A 27,695-nucleotide genomic window follows, 5' to 3' on the forward strand; every position below is an offset into this window, starting at 1 on the left:
AGAGGTGAATTTACCTGTCCAAAGTCAGGCAACAAGTGGAAGAGATCAGGATTTGAACCCAGGTCTGTCAGTCTCAAGCATAAGTACTTTCTCTCATAGCATCTGCCTTTCACAGATTATTAGCCCTATTTATTTAATACAACTGTTTTTTAATTTTTTTATTTTATTGGAGTATAGTTGATTTACAATATTGAATTAGTTTCAGGCGTACAGCAAATGTATCAGTTATACATATACATATATCTATTCTGTCTTCCCAAATAGGCTATTACAAACTATTGAGTAGATTTCCCTGTGCTATACAGTAGGTTCCTGTTAATTATCTATTTTATACAGTAGTGTGTGAAAATATATGCTCTGATGGAGGAACAGTTAACATATGGCATAAAGACAGAAGAAGGAACAAGCAATGAAATACAACTTAGTCTGAGGTGTCTTGGATTGGGGACACATGCCTCAAAGAAGAATTGAGCTCTAGATGATGAATAGGATGGAAAGGATTCATAAGGGCATTCTAGGCTGAGGGATCAGCACCAGAAAAGGCTCAGAGGTATGAAAGAACAAAATAAGTTTGCATAACAACTGGTCACCCAGAGTGGCAAGAGCTAAAGTATACTAGGATGGGTGAGAGATGAGGTTAAAGGTGGTGAGACAAGAATGATTGGATTTCCTGTTTCTTCACTTAACAGTATGTAAGAACTGGTTGAGGCTCCATAAAGTGAGAAAGACACCAGAATAGGACCTGATTATTTAGGTGGTTGTTCATGTGCTTGGGGAGACATAGTCCAAACACTTTGACCAGGAAGGGGGATCAGCTGCTTTCTTTTCTGGGAGTGCTACCAAAATAATTGGGCTAAATCCTAGCTCTCAACCAGCAGGATATAAAGTGGAATATTGAGAAGAAAATTTTACATTTTTCTGCAGGTACAATTGAAATCCTTCCTTAAATTGTAACGAATACTGTTGCATTCAGTTATCTTGTGCCCTGGAATTCCTTCAGAGGGCACTGCCTTCACATGTGAGGGGCAGACACTTACCTCTGACATTTTCCCAGATGCTTTCTTAGAATACTGAAGCAGGCAGTTCAGAACCATGGATTTGGCCAAACTGGACTAAAGAGATCAATGTTTATACAAGTGAATGTCCATGTTCTGCAAGGTAGAAATGTTCAGTTTCCATGCTGACTGTATCTTAGGAGAATCTCGTGGAAAGCAGCAGCATCTTTTGAGCTGCTACAAAGGTGTACTTGAGATCAGATCAGATGGAACCCCTCACCCTGGTCTTTCCCCTTCCCCAGAATGGCTCCCTGTTCCTTGTCTAGAAGGTGCTGCCCAAGGGTAAATTCAGAGAGGATTTTAAATTCTGCAGTCATTAAAGAAAACAGGTATAATTTCCCCATGAAATCCAGCTCACATTTCTTTTGTGAGTTGAGTTTCTACTACCCCTGAATCTAATAGGTAAAAATAGCATTAAATGACGATATCTTACCTCTGAAATGAGACCCCAGTCCCATTCTGCAGCATTCAGATTCTTCAAAATTTGGTCCCTCCCTGGCTCTCCATCTTTATTTTTACCCCCCGGCACATCCTTCCATGAAATCTGCTCCCAGCTACACTGGGCTTTGCTCCTGGTCTCAGCCATTTCTATTTTACCAATCTCCAAAAAGTTCAAATTATTGCTAAATGAGGAACGAAGGACCTGTGCCTCTGACTGTGACATATTGCATGCTTTCCACGCTAAGTGTGAATGTAAAAAGATGGGATGATATTCTCCATCCTGAACTTTGGATACTTTCTTACTTTCTTTCTGCATTTTAAAAGCATGAAAAAATAAAAACATGTGAATATCTTTCCATATAATTGTTTATCCTCAGTATAATTTTAATAAAACATTTTAATTTTATAATTAAGTGCTTTTACTGAGATATAATATATACAAAGTGCACAAATCATGAATGTATAGCTTGATAAATTATGACAGATTTAACATACCTTATGACCATGATGCCAATCAAGAAAAAAAACATTAACACCATCTCTGAACCTCCTATGGCACCCTTCCCGTCTCTTCCCTCATACATGTCCCAAGAGGAAACCCCTATTCTGACTTCTAACATCACAGATTAGTTTTGCTCCTTTCTGAGCTTTGTACAATATTAGTGGAATTATACAATATGGACTCATTTGTACCTCTCTTTTTTCTTTTAAAAACCCATTATGTCTTATTAAGTATCCTGGTTGTGATAGCAGTATTGGTTCATTTTCATTATTATACCTTACAATTGCATGAATGTACTAAAATTTATCCTGTCAACTGCTGGTAGACATGACCTTTTTTTCCAGCTTGTGGCTCTTACAAAAAATGCTGCTATGGACCTCTTTGTACCTGTCTTTTGGGTCACAGGTCCGTTTTATGTTGGAAATAAATCTATGAATGGAATTCCTATTTCATTAGTGTGTGTGATTTCAGTTTACATAGATATTTCCAGAGAGTTTTTGAAATTGTTACACCAATTTACACTTCCACTAGTAGTGTATGAGAGTTACTATTGCTCTATATTCTTGTCTGAGGGATTTTAGTGGGTGTTCTGTGGTGTATCATTTGGGATTTTTTTTCTTCAGTCATATTTAGCTTTTTTTTTTTTTTTACTGCTTTTAAACAAGAGTTGTCATTTATTTTCCCAGGCCAATGGACAGTAAAGGTAGAAAATTAAGAAAAATGGAAGATGCTAGAAGTTAGGTAGAGGACAGCGGCAAGAAGTGATAGTTGATAGACACTCAATATTGTTTCTATCTATTAGAAACAATATTCAAAACTGAAATTATGGAGTTCCCTTTGTGACTCAGTGGTTAACAAACTGGACTAGGATCCATGAGGATGTGGGTTCGATCCCTGGCTTCACTCAGTGGGTTAAGGATCCAGCACTGCCTTGAGCTGTGGTGTAGGTTGCAGACGTGGCTCGGATCCTGTGTCACTGTAGCTGTGGTGTAGGCCAGCATTCGACTCCTAGCCTGGGAACTTCCATATGCCGCTGGGGTGGCCCTTAAGAAAAAAAAAAAGTCCAGAGGGAAGTGGCTTGAGGCTTCTGAGGACAAAAATAGTTTGGAGTTCCCATCATGGCACAGCAGAAACGAATCTGACTAGGAACCAAGAGGTTGCGGGTTCGATCCCTGGCCTCACTCAGTGGGTTAAGGATCCAGAGTTGCAGTGAGCTGTGGTGTAGGTTGCAGATGTGGCTCCGATCCCACGTTGCTGTGGCTCAGGCGTAGGCTGGAGGCTACAGCTCCGATTAGACCCCTAGTCTGGGAACCTCCATATGCCGCAGGTGCGGCCCTAGAAAAGGCAAAAAAAAAAAAAAGACAAAAAAAATTAAAAGGAAAAAAGTCTCATTCCTGGATAATGCTGTATGGATACAACACTGTGGTAACTATACCCCAATTTTTAAATAATATGCATTCCTTTATATTTAAAATTGTAATGGTCACTCAGTTTATTTTTAAACAATAATAACTTTATTCAATCAGAGTCAAATAACAAGACCTGAATATTGTTAAATTGGAAAATACAAAAACATGTAAAATTTTTTTCAAAAATTATTCATGTTCCCACCAACCATAGATATTTACTGTTGGTATTTTAGCATATGCCATTCCACGTCTTCTCTTTTTCCCTACTTTTCATTGAAATGTAACTTTTATGTAGAAAAGTTCACAAATTATAAGTGTACAGATAAATTAATTTTCACAAATTGGATGTATTTGTGTAACCAACAACCGGTTAACAAACCGATTATCACCCATCTGAAGCCCACACTTGAACCTTCTTCCACTCATTAGAACACCCTCTGCCCCAAGGATAAACACCTAAGTATTAACACCATAGATTCATTCTGTCTTATTTTGAACTCTGTGTGATTGGAATCATGCAATATAATCCTTTTTGTGTGTCTAGCTTCTTTCATTCAATATATTTGTGATTCATTCATATTGTTGTTTGTACCTGTCAATCATTCATTTTCATTTTATTTTGTGAACATACCAGAACTTTAAAAATATATGCTACTGTTGATGAGCATTTAAGTAATTTCCAGTTTGGGTAATAAATAGTGCTGTTATGAATATCCTAGTACATGTCTTATGAACTTTTGCATGCATTTCTATTGAGTACCTTGGAGTGCCATTACTGGATCATAGGTTAGGCATATGTTCAGCTTCTGACAAAGAGTTTCTTGAAGTGGCTATACCAAATTATATGCCCAAACAGGAAATGAGTGTTCTGGTTTCTTCATATCTTCACCAACATTTAATATTTTCTTTCTTTTCCATTAAACTTATTTTGGTGGCTGGTGTAGTGGTATGGCATTGTGGGTTTGATATAGTTTTCACTGATGACAAAGGAAATCGATCTCCATTTCGCGTATTTATCAGCCATTTAGATATCCTCTTTTGTAATTAACTGTTCAAGTGATTTGCTCATTTTCTCTACTGGGTTATCAGTCTTTTCTTGTTGATTTGTAGAGTTTTTATATTTTATAGATACAAGTTTGTTGTCAAACATGTGTATTGCAGATATCTTCTCTAATACATAAGTTGCCTTTTCACTATGTTCTCATTCAATGAACAGAAGTTAATAGTCATCATATAGTCCAGTTTACCAATTAATATCCTTTATTGTTAGTGCTTTTGAGACCATGTTTAAGAAATATTTGCCAACTCCAACGTCACAATGAGATTTTTCTATGCTTAAAAGATTTATAGTTTAATTGTGAAATCTAAAAATTATCACTTGTTAATTATTTTTATTAATATATAAATTTCAGGTATATAGCATTATCTTTCAACATCTGTATACACTACAGAGTGATCACCACCACAAGTATAGTTCCCACCCATCACTATACAGTTGACTCCCTTCACCCATTTCATTCACCCCCTCAACCCCTTCCCCTCTGGTAACTGCTACACTGTTCTATGTATCTATGAGTTTGTTTTAGTTTTACTTAGTTTGTTCATTGGTTTTCTTTGATTTTTATTTTTAGATTCCACATATGAGTGAAAGTATAGGGTATTTGTCTTTGTCTGATTTACTTCACTTAGCATGATACCCTCCAGTTCTATACATATTATCTCAAAAGGTAGGATTTCGATTTTTGTTTTTTTTGGCTGAGCAGTAGTATTCTGGTGTGCGTGTGTATCTCACATCTTCTTTAACCACTTATCCATTGATAGATACTTAGGGTATTTCCATTTCCTGGCTACAGTAAATAATACTACAATGAACATAGGAGTGCATGTATCTTTTTGAATTAGCGTTTTCATATTCTTTGGACAAATAACCAGAAATTGAATAGCTGGATTCATATGAGATTACTATTCTTAATTTTTTGAGGAACCTCCATACTGTTTTCAATAGTGGCTACCGCAATTTACATTCCCACCAACAGTGGAAGAGGGTTCCCTTTTATCTACATCCTCTCCAAAACCTATTTCTTGCCTTTTTTGTAACAGTCATTCTAATGAACAAGATGATATCTCATTGTGGTTTTCATTTGCAATTCCCTGATGATTAGTGATGTTGAATATCTGCATCTTTTTAATCCATTTATTTATTGATGGGCATTTAAGTTGTTTCCATATCTTGGCTATTGTGAATAATGCTGAGATAAACATGGGAGTGTATGTATCTCCTAGATATCCTGTTTTCTTTTTTTTTTTTTCTTTTTTTTTTTTTTGTCTTTTGTCTTTTTTGTTGTTGTTGTTGTTGTTATTTCTTGGGCCGCTCCCGCGGCATATGGAGGTTCCCAGGCTAGGGGTTGAATCGGAGCTGTAGCCACCAGCCTACGCCAGAGCCACAGCAACGCGGGATCCAAGCCGCGTCTGCAACCTACACCACAGCTCACGGCAACGCCGGATCGTTAACCCACTGAGCAAGGGGCAGGGACCGAACCCGCAACCTCATGGTTCCTAGTAGGATTCGTTAACCACTGCGCCACGACGGGAACTCCGATATCCTGTTTTCATCTCCTTTGGGTATATACCCAGGAGTGGAATTGCTGATCATATGCTAAATCTATTTTTAACTTTTGAGAAACTTTCATATTGTTTTTCATAGTGGTTGGACTAATTTACCTTCCCACCAACAGTGTACAAGTATTCCCTTTTCTCCACATTCTCACCAACACTTGCTATCATTTGTATTCTTGATGAGTTCCATTTTAACAAGTGTGAGGTAATATATTGTGGGCTTGATTTACATTTTCCTGATTATTAGTGATGTTGAGCATCTTTTCATGTGTGGACACATGAAATGTGTCTTCTTTGGAAATTATGTCTATTTAGTTTATCTGCCCATTTTTAAAAAATTGGACTGGATTTTTATTGTTGTTATTGAGTTATATGAGTTCTTTGTATACTTTGGATATTGACCCCTATACTGATATACGGCTTGCAAAAATTTTCTCATATTCTATAGGTTGCCTTTTAATTGTGTAAATTGTTTCTTTTGCTGTGCATAATCTTTTAAGTTTGATGTAGTCACATTTGTTGGTTTTTGCTTTTGTTGTTTGCTTTTGATGCCATATCCAAAAAATCATTGCCAAAACTAATGTTGAAGAACTTCTTCCCTACATTTTCTTCAAGTAGTTTTAAGGTATTAGGTCTTTTGTTTTAGTATTTAATCCCTTTCGAGTTAAATTTGTGAGCAATGTAATGTAGGGTCCAGTGTTAATGTTTTACATGTGTTTATCCATTTTCACAACACCATTTGTTGTGACTATTCTTTCCCCATTGGCTTTTCTTGGCGTCCTTGCCAAATATTATTGACTATATAAGTGGGGGTTTAATTCTGTGTTCTCTATTTTGATCCACTTTTCCATTTGTCTGCTTTTATGCCAGTATCATACTGTTTTTCTTACTATAGCTTTGGAGTATAGTCCAAAGTCTGGAAGAGTTATACCTGCAGCTTTGTTCTTTTTCCTCATGATTGCTTTGTTTATTCAGACTCTTATGAGTTTCCATATAAATTTTAGGCTTACCTTTTCTATTTTCATGAAGAATACCATTGGTATTTTGATGAGGATTGTGTTGAACCTATAGATGGCTTTGGGTAGTATGGACATAAAATAATGGCTGCTCTCTGGTGAATGAATTGTAGAAAGGAGGAAGTGGGACTAGAGAGACTATTGGCTATTGGAATAATCCAGATTAATGATAATGATGGCTTGGATTTGAATTATGGTATGAGGAGAAAATTTGGTAGATTCCCAGCATGTATCAGGAAGAATTGTTAACATTTGTTATGTACTACATGTCGGGGAGCAAGAAAAATTGGGGGAAATTCGAGTAAATTTTAGAGTTTTGACTTAAACAGTTTGGTACATAGGGATGAGTTTTGCTAGGATGGTGAAGATTGGAAAATGAACAGCTTTGCTTGGAGGAAATAAAGAGTTCTGTTTCAACCGTGTCATATTTGAAGTGACTTACTATTCATTCAAAGAGCAGAGCCAAGTAAGCTTTGGGGCCTGTGAATATAGAGATATCTGGGCTAGAGTTTGCATTTAAAAACCATCAAACATGAAAGATCACCAGGAGCAAAGTACAAATTGAAGGAAAAAAGTTGGGCTTAAGACATAACACTGAATGAAGCCTTCCTACATTTAGAGTTTAGGTAGATTATGTGACTGTTGTATTCCTGGTGAGAATCATCTCTCTTTAATCCCCTTCAGCCAAAGATTTCATGTCTATAATGTTCTTATAGGGAACAATTTTTCCTAAAGACAATTGTTGCCAAGTTGTCTCTCAGGTGGAGGCAGATGGGTGTTTGGTTGATGTTATAGAGGAGGCTTAGTTTTTATTTTATTTTGTTTTGTTTTATTTTTGCCTTTTTGAGTTTTTAGGGCTGCACCCCTGGCACATAGAGGTTCCCAGGCTATGGGTTGAATCAGAGCTGTAGCTGCAGACCTATGCCATAGCCACAGCCACAGCAACATGGGATCTGAGCCACGTCTGCAACCTACACAACAGTTCACAGGGCAATGCCAGTTCCTTAACCCACTGTGGGAGGCCAGGGATGCTAGTCAGTTCATTAACTGCTCAGCCATGACAGGAGCTCTGAGGCTTAGTTTTTAGAATTCAGTTTTCAAAACCTCAATAAGCACTTGTATCTCTAAATAATTTATACATCAGTCAGCCAGCAAACATATACTGGACTCTACCATGTCCCAGGTTTCAGATCCTGTTAGATCATGGGGATGCATATTTTAAAGACATGATCCGTGTTCTCAAGGAGCTGAATAAAGTTAAGTGCAAGGCGCTATTGAGACACAGAAAAGGGAGTTCTTTTTTTTCATATTATCATCCATCATGTTCTATCACAAGTAATTAGATATAGTTCCTTGTGCTATACATCAGAACCCAAAAGAAGGTTCTCAAACATGTCTCTGGGTATCTGGCAGCACTTCATAGAGGAAGTAATGTTTATGCATTGTAGGAGCTTTTTTAAGGAAATGTTTCTCCATTTGGAATGCATGGTGGTCCTCGAGATGATTTTATGTGGTGGTCATACATTGATTTTAATGTGTAAGAGAAATATAAAGATACAGATATAAACAGGCACACGTACACATATATAGCATAATAAACTCACAATTTCTCAAATGTCAGTATTGTGCCTAAAGAAATGTACATATCCCTATTAATTGGTCTCGCTTATATTTAAGAGCTCAAAATCTCAGATGGGAAGATGGCACTGCCCATTAAGCTTAATATGCTGCCCTATTGTGTTTGCTTTCCTATTTGCCAAAATTATTCTCCTACCTCAAACCTCCACTATCTCATCCCTTCCCCTCTGCTATAACAAGCTCATGACTATTTGCTTTATTTGTCATTTAGAAAATATTCACAATTTGACGGAAATTCCATTGCCTTCATCCACCAAAGATACCAATTTACTGACATCTTTACCCATATGCCTTGCCTTTCTTTCTTTTGTAATGGATGATATGTCCTGTTTCTGTTAAAGGCTGACATCTCTTTTTGTACTATGGATAACACTCCTTCCTCTCCTTTCCTAAAAAATTATGGTTAAGTGTTTTCATAAAAGTCTATAGTATGGGTACTATACATTTGATTCAATTCTCAACTGATAGGTTGTTTATAAACTTTATCACTATAAACAGCACAGCAGTAAACATTCAAATATATATATGTATATATATATATATAAAATCTTGTGTACTGGTACTTATATATAACGTTTCCAAATGTAGGATTTATGAGCTGAAAAGCATTTGTATTTTCAATTTTGATAGATATTTGTATACCACTTTTCCAACCAGCTGGTTTTAGCTATTCTAGGGCCTGTGTCTTTCCATGTGAATTTTATTTATTTTCTTTTATTTTTAAATTTTTAATAACACATTTCAGTTAGCCCAATATATCCCAAATATTATCATTTCAACATGTAATCAGTATAAAAATATTGTTTTTAGATGGTACATTATCTTATGTGCCACTGAAGGCTTAAAACAATGTTTTAATTGTGATAGAGTACATGTGATAAATTTTACCATTTTAACCATGTACAATGTTATATGTTACAGGTGTATAATATAGTGATTAGCAGTTTTTAAAGGTTATATTCCATTTATAGTTATTATAAAATATTGGCTATAGTTCTTGTGTTGTACAATATATCCTTATAGGTTATTTGAAACATAATAGTTTGAACCTCTTAATCCCTTACCCTTATATTGCCCCTCCCCATTCCCTCACCCAATGGTAACCACTAGTTTGTTCTCTATATCTATGAGTCTATATCTTTTTTGTTATATTTACTGGTTTGTTTTATTTTTTTAATTTACATGTAGATTATATCATATAGTATTTGTCTTTCTCTGTTTGACTTATTTCACCAAGCACTGGGAATAGGATCATGTGGTAACCATATTTTTAGTTTTTTAAGGAACCTCCATGTTGTTTTCCATACTGGCTGCACTAATTTACATTCCTACCAATAGTGTAGCAGGGTTCCCTTTTCTCCACAACCTCTCCAGGATTTATTTGTAGACTTTTTGATGATGGCCATTCTGACTGGTGTGAGGTGATATCTCATGGTAGCTTTGATTTGTATTTCCCTAATAATTAGTGATGATGAGCATCTTTTCATGTGCTTATTGGTAATCTGTGTGTCTTCTTTGGAGAAATGTTTCTTTAGGTCTTCTGCGCATTTTTTTGGGTTGTTCATTTTTTAAAAAACCGAGCTGTATAAGCTGTTTGTATATTTCAATATCCATATGGAAATTAATCTCTTTTCAGTCATATCATTTGAAGTATTTTCTCCTAGTATTTTAAGTTGTCTTTTTGTTTTATTTGTGGTTTCCTCTGCTATGTAAAAGCTTTTAAGTTTAATTAGGTCTCATATGTTTATTTTTATTTTTATTTCCATTACTCTAGGAGGTGGGTCCAAAAAGATATTGCTGCAATTTATGTCAAAGAATGTTCTGCCTGTTTTCCTCTAGGAGTTTTATACTATCCAGTCTTAGATTTAGGTCTTTAATCCATTTTGAGTTTATTTGTGTGTGTAGTGTTAGAGAATGTTCAAATTTCATTCTTTTACATGGAGCTATCCAGTTTTTCCAGCAGCACTTATTGAAGAGGCTATCTTCTCTACATTGTATATTTTCACTTCCTTTGTTGTAGAGTAATTGAACATAAGTGCATAGGTTTATTTCTTGGCTTTCTATCCTATTCCATTGATCTATGTGTCTGTTTTTGTGTTAGTACCATACTGTTTTGACTATTGTATCTTTGTAGTATAGTCTAAAGTCAGAGCACATGATTCTTCCAGCTCTGTTCTTTCTCAAGATTGCCTTGGTTCTTTGGGGTCTTTTGTGTTTCCACAGAAATTTAACATTATTTGTTCCAGTTCTGTGAAAAAAGCCATTGCTAATTTGATAGGGATGGCCTTGAATCTGTAGGTTACCTTGGGTAGTATGATCATTTCAACAATATTAATTCTTCCAATTCAAGAACACTGTATATCTTTCCACCCATTTGTATTGTCTTTAATTTCTTTCATCAGTGCCTCATGGTTTTCTGAGTATATAAAGGTCTTTTACCTCCTTTGGTAGATTTATTCCTAGATATTTTATTCTTTTTGATGTGATGGTAAATGGGATTGTTTCTTTAATTTATTTTTCTGAAAGGTCATTGTTAGTGTATAGAAATGCAACAGATTTCTGTACATTAATTTTGTATCTTACAACTTTACCAAATTCATTGATGAACCTTAGTAGTTTTCTGGTGGTGTTTTGAGGGGTTTCTATGTGCAGTATCATGTTACCTGCAAAACATGACAACTTTAAAATAAACTTATCTATGTCTACAAAAAAGCTTGATGAAATTTTGACAGGAATTGATTTAGCCTGTAGGCCAATTTGAGTAAAATTTGCATCTTTATACTATGATGAGTCTTCCAGTCAAGTAATATGACATGTCACTAGAGTTATTTTCTTTGACATTATACAGCTTTGTGCAGTTTTCAACAATAAAGTCCTTTGCTTTGGGAAGGTTAGATTCACACCTAAATATTTTGTGTGTGGGGGGGGGGTTGGTAGTGATTGTAAATGCTATTGTATTTTTAATTTCAATATCCATATATTTATTGCTAGTATATAGAAATACAATAGATTTTTATAGGGTTTTTTTTTGTCTTTTTTTTTAGGGCCACACCCATGGCATATGGAGGTTCCCAGACTAGGGGTCTAATCCGAGCTGTAGCTGCCTGCCTATACCACAGCCATGGCAACACTAGATCTGAGCCATGCCTGTGACCTACACCACAGCTCACAGCAATTCCAGATCCTTAACCTACTGAGCGAGGCCAGGGATCGAACCACAATGTCATGGTTCCTAGTTGGATTCATTTCCGCTGTGTCACAATGGGAACTCCACATATTTATTGCTAGTATATCGAAATACAATAGATTTTTACATGTTTATCTTGTATGCTGTGACATGCTGAACTCAGTAGTCTTACAAAATTATTTTTGTAGATCCTTTGAGATTTTTCTATGTAGGAAAATATCATTTGCTGAAAAAGACTATTATTTCTTCATTTCAGATATGCATTTCTTTCTCTCTCTCTCTCTTTTTCTTTCTTTTCTTTCTTTCTGTCTTTTTGTTCTCACTACAACTTTCAGTATTACATATTAGAGTGGTGATAGTGATCATCCTTTCCTTGTTCCCAATCATAGGGGGAAACAGTCTTTCACTATTAAGTATAATGTTCACTGTAGGTATTTTACAGATGCTCTTTAGGAAGTTGAATGAACCTAGAAATTATCATGCGAAGTGGGAAGTTAGTCAGACAATGAGACAGAAACATCATATGCTATAATTTATATGTGGAATCTAAAAAAAGGATACAATGAACTTATTTGCAGAACAGAAACTGACTCAGACTTTGAAAATCTTATGGTTACTAAAGGAGGCAGGTTGCAGGGGGAGGGAGAGGCTGGGAGTTTGAGATGGAAATGTAAAATTATGTTGTGACGATGGTTGTACAACTATAAATATAATAAAATTCATTGAGTTTAAAAAAGAATATTTATAGGAATACAAAAATATTCATCATCTAAACAGTAAAACCCATAATGTTAGTAATCCCCCCCACATTTACTAGACTTGCAAAGAATCAGGAAAAAGTGATCCATTATGAAAAAAAATCAGTCAGTTGAAACTGAACTGAACTGGGAGTTCCCACTGTGGAGCAGTGGGTTAATGATCCACCTTGTCTCTGTGGCATTGCTGCTTCAATACCTGGCCCAGCACAGTGGGTTAAGGATCCAGTGTTGCCACATCTGTGGCATAGGTCTCAGATGCAGCTCAGGTTCGATCCCTGGCCTGAGAACTTTCAAATACCATGGGTGCGGCAAAAATAAAAGAGAAAAAAGAAAGAAAGAAACTGGCCAGAAATGACAATTTAAGAATTAGCAGACAAGGGCATTAAAGTTATTTTAACTATAGTCTATATGTTCAAAAAGTTAAATAGAGCTAAAGAAGATTGTGTAAAAAAGAAATTCAGGGAGTTCCTGTTGTGGCACAGTGGAAACCAGTCCAACTAGTACCCATGAGGACACAGGTCTAACCCCTGGCTTCTCTGAGTGGGTTGGGGATCCAGCATGGCCATGAGCTGTGATGTAGGTCGCAGACATGGCTCGGATCCCACGTTGCTGTGGCTGTGGCATAGGCCAGCAGCTGCAGCTCCCATTCAACCCCTAGCCTGGGAGCTTCCATATGCTTCAGGTGTAGGAAGATTGAACTAGAAATATTTAGCCAACTGTTAACGACCAACTGGGAATTAACATGAGACTATGAAGCCCCTGGGAGTCTCAAGCATAAGTGGACTCTCACCCCTTTGTGAGCCATTTTTTTTCTCCCAGAAACTCCACAGATAAGACTGAAGAGGATCTTAAGAAAGCTCTCCCATGTTTCTGGCTGGAGGCAAAAACAACAGCAACTGCCAAAATCAACCTAAACCAACATCCTCTTCCCCTCCATCTGCATCACATAACAAAAGACTTTGTCTTCAGGGTAGTACACTAGTGTAAGCTCATTACAATTGAGTGAGGGGAATGGAGACCACCACCAAAACTACACCCATATTTGTCTCCCGACAGGCTTCCACATTTGGAGAAGGGATGGGGATACCTGTGAATAACATACCTCGAAACCCAAATACTTGCCCCAAACCGATACTTATAAAGAACATCAGAGAATGCCCCCTTCGTCCATCTTCCCCTTACCAGGTTAACAAACCTTGAGTAAATATTATAGTGGAGTACAACTGGAAGAATGGCAAGAGAAAGACTGAGAAAGACTATAGGGAGTAAAACAAAACAAAACAAAACAAAAAATATCCAAAGTCAAGAGGAGAGGCAAAAACAAGGAATCACTAGAGAATTTTGAAATCTCTGGTGCGCACAGCAACAGCAAAATCCAACTCTGATAACCATAGCAACAAATTCCAACTCTGGAAACCATGGCAACCATATCAACTAAGCAAATTTCAAACAGAGTCCAACTCCTGACTAGGTCACACAGACATCCACACTGAAGGCTCAGCAGAAGGAAAATCATGCTAATATTGAAATATAAAAAATTTATCTCAGTATCTACTATTCTATACATGTTCCTCTTTCAATAAAAAATGTGGCATGACAAAAAGCATGAAAAAACACAGATCGAAGAGACAGGGAAGTCATCTGAAACAGACTCAGATATGACATGGCAATTGGAACGGTCAGAAAATAAATTTAAAACTATGTTTAACTTGTTTAAGTACTTTTCCTCAAAGGGGGGAAACTTTGCCCACAGGGAATATTTGGCAATGTCTAGAGGCAGTTATCGTTATCATATTATGTACTACTGGTATCTAGTGGGTAGAAGCCAGGGAAGATGTTAAACATCCTACAATGCACAGAATAGTACCTTACAGCAGAATTAGCTAACTAAAAAAATACTTTATGCTAAGATTGGGAAACCTTTGCATCCCTATGTTAAAAGCTCTAATGGAAAAGTAGATTACATCAGTACTTTAAGTAGAAAGACAGAAACTGTAAGAAAAAATAAAATAGAGATACCAGAAATAAAAAACACAACACCAGAAATTGGATCGTCTTTGATGGCCTTACCAGGCAATTCACTAGAGTTGAAGAAAGAATCACTAATTTTGAAGATCTGCCAGTAAAAATTACCCAAAGTGAAATATGAAGAGGAAAAACAGTAGGAAAATAAAGCGGAACAATCAAGCACTATGGGGACAATAACAAAGGGTGAAATACACATGTTGGAATTCTATAAGTACAAGAGAGAACAAAGCAGAAGAAATATTTGATGAAATAATGGCAGAGAATTTTCAAAAATTAACACTGCAGAATCAAGAATTTCAGGGAACATCAAGCTGGATAAATACAAAACAAAATAAAAATATATACATACCTATGTATATAATATTCACACCACTAAAAAACTAACAACAAGGAGAAAATCTTGTAGTCAGCTCAGCATGATAGAAGCGGAACACACTGCTTGCAGAGGAAAAAGGAGAGGAACTATAGCAAACTTCTCTTCAGAAACCATGAAAGCAAGAATATATATTTTAAGTGTTGAAAGAAGAATAGCTATCAAACTAGTATTCTATACTGAGTATAAATACACTTCAAAATCAACCAATGTGGGGAGTTAATGTGTAGCTCAATGGGTTAAGGATCCAGCATTGCTGTGGCACAGGTTCAGTCCCTGGCCTGGGAACTTCTGCATGCTGTGGGTGCAGCAAAAAAAAACAAAAAAATCAATAAAGATCTATTTATTTATTTATTTATTTATTTTTTAAATCAACCAATATGGCTGGACTTTTATGGAACACTCTCCCAACAACAGCAGATACATATTCTTCTCAGATACAGTTAGTCTTCAGTTCCAGGGTCTGTTTATTCCCATGTACTTGAGGCCCATTCTTGGAATTGTGGCAGCTTAAGTCATGGCTGAAGTCTGGTCATCACATAGTTAACTTCTTCCACCTGGTTGGGGTTTCAGTTTATAAAACAGCTCAAAAGATAGGGCTCTGGGAAGGAGTTCCCATTGTGGCTCAATGGTTAACAAGTCCAGCTAAGAACCATGAGGTTGCAGGTTCAATCCCTGGCCTTGCTCAGTGGGTTAAGGATCCAGCATTGCTGTGAGCTGTGGTGTAGGTTGCAGATGCAGCTCGGATCCTGTGTTGCTGTGGCTCTGGCGTGGGCCGGTGGCTATGGCTCTGATTTGACCCCTAGCCTGGGAACCTCCATATGCCGTGGGAGCAGCACAAGAAATGGCAAAAAGACAAAAAAAAAAAAAAAAAAAAAGTAGGGCTCTGGGGAGTTCCCGTTGTGGCTCAGTGGTTAACAAATCCGACTAGGAACCATGAGGTTGCGGGTTTGATCCCTGGTCTTGCTCAGTGGGTTAAGGATCCGGCATCGCTGTTAGCTGCGGTGTAGGTCTCAGATATGGCTCAGATCCCACGTTGCTGTGGCTCTGGCATAGGCTGGCAGCTACAGCTCTGATTAGACCCCTAGCCTGGGAACCTCCATATGCCATGGGTATGGCCCTAAAAAGCAAAAAATAACATAAAATAAGTACAAAAAAAAAAAAAAACTCCCAACATGAGAAAAGGCTCAACATCACTCATTATTAGGGAAATTCAAATCAAAACTACAATGAGGTACCACCTCATAAGAGTCAGAATGGCTATCATGAATAAGTCTACAAATAACAAATGCCAGAGAGGATGTGGAAAAAGGGAACCCTCCTACACTGTTTGTGGGAATGTAAATAGGTAAAACCACTATGGAAAGCAGTATGGAAGTACCTCAGAAAGCTAAATACAAAACTAACGTATGATCCTTCCATCCCACTCCTGGGCACATATCCAGACAAAACTTTATTTAATGACTAAACTATTATTGTTTTGTCTCATTTGACTGTTTTCCTTTGCTTCTTCATTTTTATCACTTCTCCTATTAAAAGATACATGCACCCCCTATGTTCGTTGCAGCACTATTCACAATAGCCAAGACGTGGAAACAACTTAAATGTCCATCAACAGGTGAATGGATTAAGATGTGGTAAGTATACGCAATGGAATACTACTCATCCACAAAAAGAACAAAATAATGCAATTTGCAGCAACATGGATGGAAGTAGAGATTTTCATACTAAGTGATGTAAGTCTGAGAGAGAAAAACAAATACCATCTGATATCACTTATATGTGGAATCTAAAATATGGCACAGAAGAGCCTATCTACAGAAAAGAAACTCATAGACTTGGAGAACAGACCTGTGGTTGCCAAGGGGGAGAGGGAGGGAGGGGGATGAACCTGGCTGGGGGTTAGTAGATGCAAACTATTGCATTTGTAGTGGATAAGCAACTAGGTCCTGCTGTATGTCACAGGCAACTATATCCAATCACTTGTGATGGAACATGATGGAAGATAATATGAGAAAAAGAAATATATATATATATATTATACACACACACACACATATATATATATAAAACAGGGTCACTGCTGTACAGCAGAAATTCAAAGAGCTTTGTAAGTCAACTATAATACATTTTTTAAAAAAATTAATGCTGTACTTTACCAAAAAAAAAAAAACTAAAGCAAGCAGAATAAAGAAAAAAATAACTAGAATAGAAATCAACAAAATTTATTGTATTAACATATAGTTGATTTACAATGTTGTGCCAATTTCTGCTATATAGCAAAGTGGGTCACACATATATATCTTCTCTTTTGATATTATTTTCTATCATGGTCTATCCCAGGAGATTGAATATAGTTCCCTGTGCGATACAGTGGGACCTTATTGTTTATCCATTCTAAATGTAATAATGGGATATCTTTCCATTTTTTGAATCCTCTTTAATTTCCTTTATTAATGTTTTAGATTTCTCTGCATATAGGTCTTTCACTTCCTTGGTCAGGTTTATTCCTGGGTATTTTTTTGGGGGGGCAATTATTTTAAAAGGTACCATTTTTACTTTTTTCTAATATTTCATTTTTAGTGTAAAGAAATGTAACCAATTTCCGAATGTTAATCTTGTATCCTGCCCCTTTGCCAAATTTGTTGATCAGTTCAAGTAATTTTTATGTGGAGTCCTTGCGGTTTTCTATAGGTAGTATTATGTCATCTGCATAGAGTAACAATTTAACCTCTTCTCTTCCAATTTGGATACATTTTATTTCTATTTCTTGTCTGATTGCTATGGCTAGGTCTTCTAATACCATATTGAATAAAAGTAGTTAGAGTGGGCATCCTTGTTTTGTTCCAGATTTTAGCAGGAAAGCTTTTAGTTTTTCCTCTATTGAGTATTATATTGGCTGTGGGTTTGTCGTAAATGGCTTTTATTATGTTGAGATTTGTTCCCTCTTTACCCACTTTGGCAAGAGTTTTTATCATGAATGGATATTGAATTTTATCAAATGCTTTTTCTGCAGCTATTGAGATGATCATTTGGTTTTTGTCTTTTCTCTTGTTTATGTGGTGTTTTACATTGATCGATTTGCATGTATTGAACCACCCTTGTGAGCTTGGAATAAATCCCACCTTGTCCTGGTGTATGATCTTTTTAATGTGTTGAATTCAGTTTGCCAAAATTTTGTTGAGAATTTTTGCATCTATATTCATCAAAGATATTGGCCTGTAATTTTCTTTTTTAGTAGTCTGGTTATGGTATTAGGTTGATTGTGGCTTCATAGGATGTCTTTGGGAGTGGTTCTTCTTAAATCTTTTGGAAGAGTTTAAGAAGGTTTGGTATAATTACTTGTATGCTTGGTAGAATTCACCTGTGAAGCCATCTCATTCTGTACTTTTGTTCACAGGGAGTGTTTGTATTACATATTCAATTTCATTTCTAGTGATCAGTCTGTTCAACTTATTATTCTTGATTCAGTTTTGGTGGGCTATATGCCTATGAAAAGTTATCCATTTCTTCTAGGTTGGCAAATATGTTTGCATATAATTGTTCATAGTATTTTATAGGTTTTTTTTGTATTTCTGCAGCATCCATTGAGATTTCTCCTTTTTCATTTATTTTTTTTTTATTTGGGTTCTCTCTTTTTCTTGAAGAGTCTGGCGAGAGGTTTGTAAATTTGGTTTACCCTTTCAAAGAACCAGTGCTTGGTTTTATTGAATTTTTGTATTATTTTCATAATCTCTATTTTATTGATTTCCTCTCTTTATGATTTCCTTCCTTCTACTTTAGGGTTTTTTTTTGTTATTGTTCTTTTACTAATTCTTTTAGGTGATAGATTAGGTTGTTGATTTAAGATTTTTCTTGTTTTCTGAGGAAGGCCTGTATTACTATGAGTTTCTCTCTGAAAACTGATTTTGCAGCATCTCATAGATTTTGTATGGTTGTGTTTTCATTGCTGTTTGTCTCAAGTTATTTTTTAATTTTCTTTTTGATTTATTTGCTTATGCATTGGTTTTTTAGTAGAATATTGGTTAGTCTCCATGTAGTTGGCTTTTTATCATTTTTTTTCCCTATCATTGACTTCTAGATTAATGCCATTGTGGTCAAATAGGTTTCTTGAAATACTTTCTGTACTCTTAAATTTATGGAGGTTAATTTTGTATGTAGTCAATTTTAGAAAATGAAAAGAATGTATATTCTGTTTTTTTTGGATGTATTGTCCTCAAATATCAATTAAGTCTAAACTCTTCTTTTATTTTCAGTCTAGAAGAAATGCCCATTGATGTGAATGGGGTGTTAAAGTCTCCTACTATTAAGTATTCCCATCAATTTCTCCTTTTATGTCTGTTAGTAATTGTTGGATGTATTTGGGTGCACCTATTTGGTTGTGTATATATTGATGAGTGTAATATTCTCTTCTTGAATTGATCTTTTTTATCATTATGTAGTGTCCTTCTTTATCTTTGATTTAAAGTCTATTTTGTTTGATATAAGTATTGCAACTCCTGCTTTCTTGTCATTCCATTTGCAGGAAATATTTTTCCATCCTCTAACTTTCAATATATGTGTATCCTTTGCCCTAAGGTGGGTCTCTTGTAGGCAGCATATTGTAGCATATTGTAGGCTCTTGTTTTTTTTTTTTTTAATCAAGTCTGCAACTCTATGTCTTTTTTTTTTTTTTTTGGTCTTTTTAGGGCTGTACTCATGATATATGGAGGTTCCTAGGCTAGGGGTCGAATCAGAGCTGTAGCTGCAGGCCTGCACCACAGCCACAGCAACGTAGGCTCCAAGCCATGTCTGCAACCTACACCACAGCTCATGACAATGCTGGATCCTTAACCCACTGAGAGAGGTCAAGGATTGAACCTGAGTCCTCATGGATACTAGTCAGATTCATTTCTGCAGAGCCATGAAGGGAACTCCCTAAGTCTTTTGATTGGAGCATTCAGTCCATTGACATTTAAAGTAATTTTTTTTCGTCTTTTCTAGGGCCGCTCCTGCAACATGTGGAGGTTCCAAGGCTAGGGGTCTAATTGGAGCTGTTGCCACCGGCCTACACCAGAACCACAGCAACGTGGGATCTGAGTGGTGTCTGTGCTCACCAATGCTGGATCCTTAACCCACTTAGCAAGGCCAGGGATTGAACCCTCAACCTCATGGTTCCTAGGCGGATTCATTAACCACTACGCCATGACGGGAACTCCCAAAAGTAATTATTGATACATATTATTTATTGTCATTTTAAACCTTGTTTTCCAATTGATTCTGTTTCTCCTTTGTTCCTTTCTTTTTCATTTTTTTAGTTGGATGATTTCCTTTTATTTTTTGCTTGTGTCCTCTTCTTTTTGTTTTTTTGTGAATCTACTGTTTGTTTTTGATTTGTAGTTACTCTGTTTTTCAAGTATATTAACCCCTTCCTATATCTGCTCCCTTTAGACTGACAGTCATATATCCTCAGACACATTCTTAAGAAAAAAGACTAGGAGTTCCCGTCGTGGCGCAGTGGTTACCGAATCCGACTAGGAACCATGAGGTTGCGGGTTCCGTCCCTGCCCTTGCTCAGTGGGTTAACGATCCGGCGTTGCCATGAGCTGTGGTGTAGGTTGCAGACGCGGCTCGGATCCTGCGTTGCTGTGGCTCTGGCGTAGGCCGGTGGCTACAGCTCCGATTCAACCCGTAGCCTGGGAACCTCCATATGCCGCGGGAGCGGCCCAAGAAATAGCAACAACGACAAAAAGACAAAAAAAAAAAAAAAAAAAAGACTAGATTTTCTTACTCTTCTTCCCCACATTTTATGAGTTCTATGTCCTTTTTTCCATTTCATATTTATTCTTTTGATGTTCTTTGTGTTTATCATGGCTTTCACAAATAGTTTTTTTTCTTTTTGATGTATACTGGCTTATTTAAGTGATTACTTTCCAATTGTGATTTTCTCCATCCTATATCTTCTGCTTTCATTTTTAAAGGAGACTTTTCAATATTTCTTTTAGAATAGGCTTAGTATTGCTATATTCTTTTGTTTGTTTGTTTGTTTGTTTTGTCTGAGAAATTCTTTATGTCTCCTTGTATTTTAAATGATAATCTTGCTGGGTAGAGTGTTCTAGGCAGCAAATTGTTCCCTTTTAGAACTTTGAATATATCTTGCCACTCTCTTCTGGTTTGTAGCATTTCTGTAGAGAAATCAGCTTCTAGCCTTATGGGGATTCACTCGTAATTAATTCCTTGTTTTTCTCTTGCTGCCTTCAGAATCCTTTCTTTAACTTTTACCGTTTTTATTACAGTATGTCTTGGTGTAGGTCTGTTTGGGTTCATCTTGTTTTGGGCCCTCTTTGCTTCTTATATTTGGATATCTGTTTTCTTTTTTAGATCTGGAATGTTCTCAGCCATAATTTCTTCAAATACATTTTCAATTCCTCTTTCTATTTCTTTGCCTTCTGGGATTGCTATTATGTGTAGATTGGCATGCTTTATATTATCCCATAGATCTCTTATATTGCTTTCATTTGGATTTCTCTCTGCTGTCCTGATTGGTAATTTCCATTATTATATCTTCCAAATCACTTATTCGTTCCTCTGAATTATTCTTTCTACAGTTCAATGCCTTTAGCTCAGGTATAGTCTTGCCAAATGAATTTTCTAATTTATCTTGGATCCTCCTTATAGTTTATAGTTCCTTTTTTACAGTACTCTGCACTACTGCCTATAGCTTTTCTTAATTCTTTCAGTATTTTCATTACCTCCTTTTTGAACTTATTGCCTGTTAGACTGCAGAGGTGTGTTTTTTTGTTTACTCCCTCAGGGGAATTCTACTGTTTTTTTTTAAACTGGAAATGGTTCCTATGCTTCTTCATTTTGCTTGTATTTTTCTTATCAGTGAGTTTAGGAAATACAATTACCTACTGTAGTCCCAAAGGGCTATTTATATGCAGTAACATCCCTGGATAGCTTGTGTGGGTTTATTATTTTTGGGGTTTGAGGGCTGTTTTTGGTTTGGATGCTTGCTGTCTCTTTCCTCAGTATATGTAGGCCTTTATCCCCTTGACAGGTGTGGGCAGGTGTACAGCCTACATGTGCTTCCAAGGAGGTGGGTGTCAATTTGGGGGCCTTCAGGCAGCAATCCATGAGGAGGTTGGGGTGGCTGGCAGCACCTGGTTGCAGGGCTTTTGACATTGACAATGACCCCCAGGGGGTGGATGTGGTGCCTGGGGCCCTTGCCCTTGGCAGCAAAAATGTCAGGGCATGTACATTACCAGGGACATGGGGGCAACAGGCAGTATGGCCATGGTGGGTTGAACATATCCCCATAGCTCATGCAGGAGGTGCTCAGCCACCTGAGAACTCACATTTGCAGAGAAAGAAGTTCCTATGGTGGTCCCACCTCCCCCAATCCTGTCTCACTCCCCAACAATGGCACATTGCTTTTCTGATGGGCCCAAGCCTCCTTCCTCACTCCTTAGGCTGGTGCAACACTCCCTAGCCACCTCAGTCTATTTCCACACAGCCAACCCTAGCCCTCTCCCAGTGGTTTACCTCTGAAGCCTGAACCTCAGCACCAAGACCCCACATGAGTGTCTCAGGCTGGGTTGCACCAGGCACTGGCACCAATCGTCTCTCCCTCTCTCTCTCTTGCTCTCTCTGCTTTGCCCTCCTTAGACCAGCTGCTGTGCTTTTCTCTGAGGTTTTGAGGGTCTCTCTCTGTCTTGGCTGATCTCCCTGCCAGTTAGGGGTCTTCCAGTTTGCTTCACAGCTCCTTCTCAGGAGTGCTTGTCTTCCCTTCTTTTCTCTTCTCTTCCCCTCTATTCTCTTCTCTCACTCTCACTCTTGCTCTCACTCTCAATCTCTTTTTTCCCTTTTGTTCTACCCATGTGTATGGAGGCTTTTTTTGCCCTTGTTGGAAGTCTGAGCTCTTCTGACAGTGTTCAGTAGCCTTTCTGTCAGAATCTTTCTACATGTAGTTGTTTTTTTTTTTTTAATTTGTTTGTGGGAGAAGGTGAGCTCCACATCCTATTCCTCCATCATCTTGATCCAGGATCCCCAAGTCAACAAATTTAAGATGAGAAAACAATAGAACAAATCAACAACCAAAAAAACGGAGTCTCTGAATAGGTTGATAGAATTGATAAAACTCTAGCCAAGGTGAGAGGGAGAAAGAAAGAGAGGGAGAGAGGGAGAGGGAGAGCGATTACCCTTTTATTTGTTTCTGTATAGGTAAAGGTTTTTTTTTCTCTTTATTCTTACAGGAAATTTTCATTATCTTTGATTTTCTGTAACTTGAAAATGATGTGCCTAGATGCAGATTTTTTGGCATTTATCCTACCTGGTGTTCTCTGAACTTCCTGGATCCGTGGTTTGGTGTCTGATGTTAGTTTGGGGAAATTATGTAATTATTATTTCAAATATTTTTTCTGTCTCTTTCTTCTCCTTCTGGTTATCCACATTACATTAATTTTACAACTTTTGTAGTTGTCCCACAGTCCTTGGATATTTTGAGGTTTTTTTCAGTCTTTGTTCTCTTTGCTTTTTGAGAATTGTATTGATATATTCTCCAGCTCAGATATTCTTTTCTCAGCCATACCCAGTCTACTAAAAAGCCCATCAAAAGCAATCCTCATATCAGTCATTGTATTTTTATCTCCAGCTTTTATATTTTGTTTTTTTCTCAGGATTTCCATTTCTGTGATTACATTGCCCATCTTTTCTTGCATGCTGTGTGCTTTATCCATTAGAGCCTTTAGCATATTAATTATAGTTATTTTAAATTCCCAGTTTGGGTGTTCCCATTGTGGCTCAGCAGTAATGAACCTGACTAGTATCCATGAGGATGCAGGTTTGATCTTTGGCCTCGCTCAGTGAGTTAAGAACCAGAGTTACCATGAGCTGTGGCATAGGTTGCAGACACAACTCAGATCCCATGCTACTATGGCTAATGTGTAGGCCAGCAGCTGCAGCTCTGATTTGATCCCTAGCCTGGGAACTTCCATATGCCGCAGGTGCAACCCTAAAAAGTAAATAAATAAATAAATATTAAAAATAAAATAAAATCCTAGTCTGATAATTCCAACATCCTTGCCTTCCAACCATCCCATATCTGGTTCTTATGTTCACTCTGTCTTTTCTAATCGTGTTTTTTGCCTTTTGGTATGCATTGAGATTTTTATTGATAGCTATGTATGATATACAATATAGGAACTATCATTAAATAGGCCTTTCATAGTGAGGTGGTAATATATGGGAAGAAGGGAACATTTCTATAGTTTTATGATTAGTCTATTAGTGAGGTTATACTTCTGCATTTTGAACTTCACAAGTATTTCTCAAATTTTTATACCTCCCTTAGGTGGAACAGGATGGCTAGCATACCACTGGAACTGTTTATTCCCTTATCCCACATGGAAGGCTATAGCCATCTGGAGTTGAGTATTTCTCTTCCCCAGGTTTATTAGACTCTGATAATACCCAAAGATAGATTCTAGTTAAACTAATTTCTCTTGGGGGCATGCCTTGTCAAGAAGAGCAGAGTGTTCTTGCACTTTTCAAAATGTTTCCTTTTCTTCCCCCTGCTGAAATTACAAGGGTATTTTTCTCTAATATTTACTACTGGAAACTTGTCAAGTTCCTGGAGATAAATCACAATATTTTGGGAGAAGCCCCCTATGACTAGGTCCCCCTGGAGTTTTTGGCTTTCACACTTGTTGGCACTGAGCTCCAGCAATTCACCAATTACAGTTCAAATTTTCCCATGTCAGCACTGGTTCTCATGGCAGTTTCTGTTCATAAGTTTCTGCTCTGATAAACCATGACTCCAAGTATCTGTCTTTCTCCAATCTTGTAGGCAGTGGTTTGCCCTCTGTCCTCCCTTCTCTCATAAAGTCAAGAAGAGTTTAAGTTTTTATTTGTTATTAGGACATAGTGGCAAGTTATAAACTCCCAACATACAAAACTGGAAACTGGAAGTCTAATTCTGTGTCTTTTTTTTTTTGGTCTTTTTAGGGCCACACCTGTGGCATTTGGAGGTTCGCAGGCTAGGGGTCTAATTGGAGCTGTAGCCACTGGCCTATGCCACAGCCATAGCAATGCCAGACCCAAGCCGCATCTGTGACCTACACCACAGCTCATGGTAACACTGGATCTGTAACCCACTGAGAGAGAACAGGGATCGAACCTGGAACCTCATGGTTCCTAGTCAGATTCGTTTCCACTGCGCCACAACAGGAACTCCCTAATTCTGTGTCTTTTGTTTGGGAGTTTAATTTATTTATGTTTAATGTAACTACTGGTAGAAAAGGACTTACTATTGTCATTTTATTAGTTTTTTTGTGTATGTCTTACATCATTTTTGTTTTTCATATCCTCCTTTACTGCTTTCATTTTTGCTGATTTTTTTTGTAATGACACATTTTGATTCCCTTTCATTTTATTTTGTGTATATTCTGTAGATATTTTCTTTGTGCTTAATAGTGAGAATACATAAAATACCCTAAAGTTATAACAGTCTATTTTGAATTATACCAACTTAACTTCAACTACATGCAAAAATCTATTCCTTTACAACACTGCTCATCTTCCCCCACTTTTTGTTATTGATGTCACAAATTACATCCTTATTGTGTACACATAAACATAGATTTGTAGTCTTATGCTTTGGTCTTTTAAATACCATAAAAGAAAAGTGCAGTTATGAAAAGTATCAGTAGTATAGGTTTATATTCATTTATATGCTTAGCTTTTCTGGAGAATTTTATATTTCATATGACTTTGCTCTATTATATAATGCCCTTTCTCATCAAATTGAAGGATTCTTTTATTATTTCTTGTAGGACAGGTTTTGTGGTAATAAACTCCCTCAGCTTTTGTTTATCTTGGAATGACTTAATTCTTTTTTATTTTTGAAGGACAATTTCTTGGTTGACAGGTTTTTTTTTTTCTTTAAGCACTTTGAATATATCATTCTGCTACCTCCTGGCCTTCAAGTTTTATGGTAAAAATCTGCTTATAATTTTAGTGAGGTACCCTTGTATGTGATGAGTAACTTTTCTCTTCCTGCTTTCAAAATCCTGTCTTTGTTTTTGTGAGGTTTTGTACAATTTGATTATATTTATAGATTAATGTCTTTCCTCAAACTTTAGAAGTATTCTGCCATCATTTCTTCAAAGAATCTATTTCTTTCCTTTTCTCTCTTCTCCTTCTGAGATGCCCATAGTGAATATATTGGTTTGCTTATGGTTTCTCATAAGTCCCTTAGGATCTATTCTCTTTTCTTAATTCTTTTTTTTCTTTGTGTTCATTAAACTAGATAATTTCTTTATTTTTATTGATATTTTATTTTATTTTTATTAGAGTACAATTTGATTTACAGCATTGTGTCAATTTCTGCTGTATAGCATAGTGACCCAGTTATATATATATACTACCATATGATCCAGCAGTCCCACTTCCAGGCATATATCCAGGCAAAACTTTCATCAAAAAAGATGCATGCACCCCCTATGTTCATTGCAGCACTGTTCACAGTAGCCAAGACATGGAAACAACGTAAATGTCCATTAGCATATGGATGGATTAAGAAGATGTGGTACATATATACAAAGGAACACTACTGAACCATAAGAAAAAACAAAATAATGGCATTTGCAGAAAAATGAATGCAACTAGAGATTATCATACCATGTGAAGTAAGCCAGAAAAAGAAATGCAAATATCATATGATATCACTTATATGTGGAATCTAAAATATGGCACAAATGAACCTATCTACAAAACAGAAACAGACTCACAGACATAGAGAACAGACTTGTGCTTACCAAGGGGGTAGGGGGGAGGAAGTGAGAAGATAATATGAGAAAAAGACTTGATAATTTCATTTGACTTACCTTTGTTTACTCCTTCTTCTACCTGTTCAAATCTGCTGCTGAACTCTCTAGTGAATTTTCAATTCAGTTCTTGTATTTTGCAGTATTTGCTTATTTTTACAATTCCTATCTCTTTATTAATATTCTCATTTAGTTCATATATCATTTTTATGATTTCCTTTCATTGTTTGTATTTGCCCTTAGGTCATTGAGTGTATTTAAGACAGTTGTCTTCAATGTTATTTTAATCGTCAAGCTTGCTTAGTGACTAGAATTTAATTATTCCAACCACTAAAAATGATAATATGGTAGAGATATTAATTGTTGCTACAGTGGATCATATTACAATATATAAATGTATCAAAGTAACATGTTGTACTCCTTAAATGTATACAATATTACACTTCAAATATATTTCAATTCAAAAGCAGGTTTCTTAAAACCTTTTCAAGTAAGTCAGAAACCTCTGGCTTTGTTGTGTGGTGATCTCATTCTAGTTTTAATTTGCATTTACCTAATGACTAATGTTGCTAAGCATCTTGTTCTTATTTATATCACAGATCCCTTTTTTGGGTTAGCTATTGCTTCAAATATTTTCGAGGTTTTTATTGGGTTGCAAATATTATCTCCCAGTGTATGCTTGTCTTCTCATGGTCTTCACAGTGCAATAAAAAATCAGATGTACAATTTATCATTTTCCTCTTTTATCAATTGCCCTTTTTTCATATGTAAAAAATATTTGTCCAATCTAAAGTGAAACAGATTTTCTGTTTTCTTCTAGATGTTTTATGAATTTAATTTTCACATTTAAGCCTTCAATCTATTTTTT

General features: G+C 36.5%; 1 long non-coding RNA gene across 1 annotated transcript in view; it reads left to right on the top strand.

Moving 5' to 3' along the window:
- Nucleotides 1-27,695, top strand: part of LOC146394663 (uncharacterized) — a 174,257-nt gene that overhangs the window by 127,179 nt on the left and 19,383 nt on the right. The window lies entirely within an intron of this gene.

Source organism: Sus scrofa, chromosome X (genome assembly GCF_054392235.1).
Source record: "Sus scrofa isolate SSC_HxYL_T2T_F1_AM1 chromosome X, Sscrofa_HxYL_maternal_Yorkshire_Landrace_v2.0, whole genome shotgun sequence".
NCBI lineage: Eukaryota > Metazoa > Chordata > Mammalia > Artiodactyla > Suidae > Sus > Sus scrofa.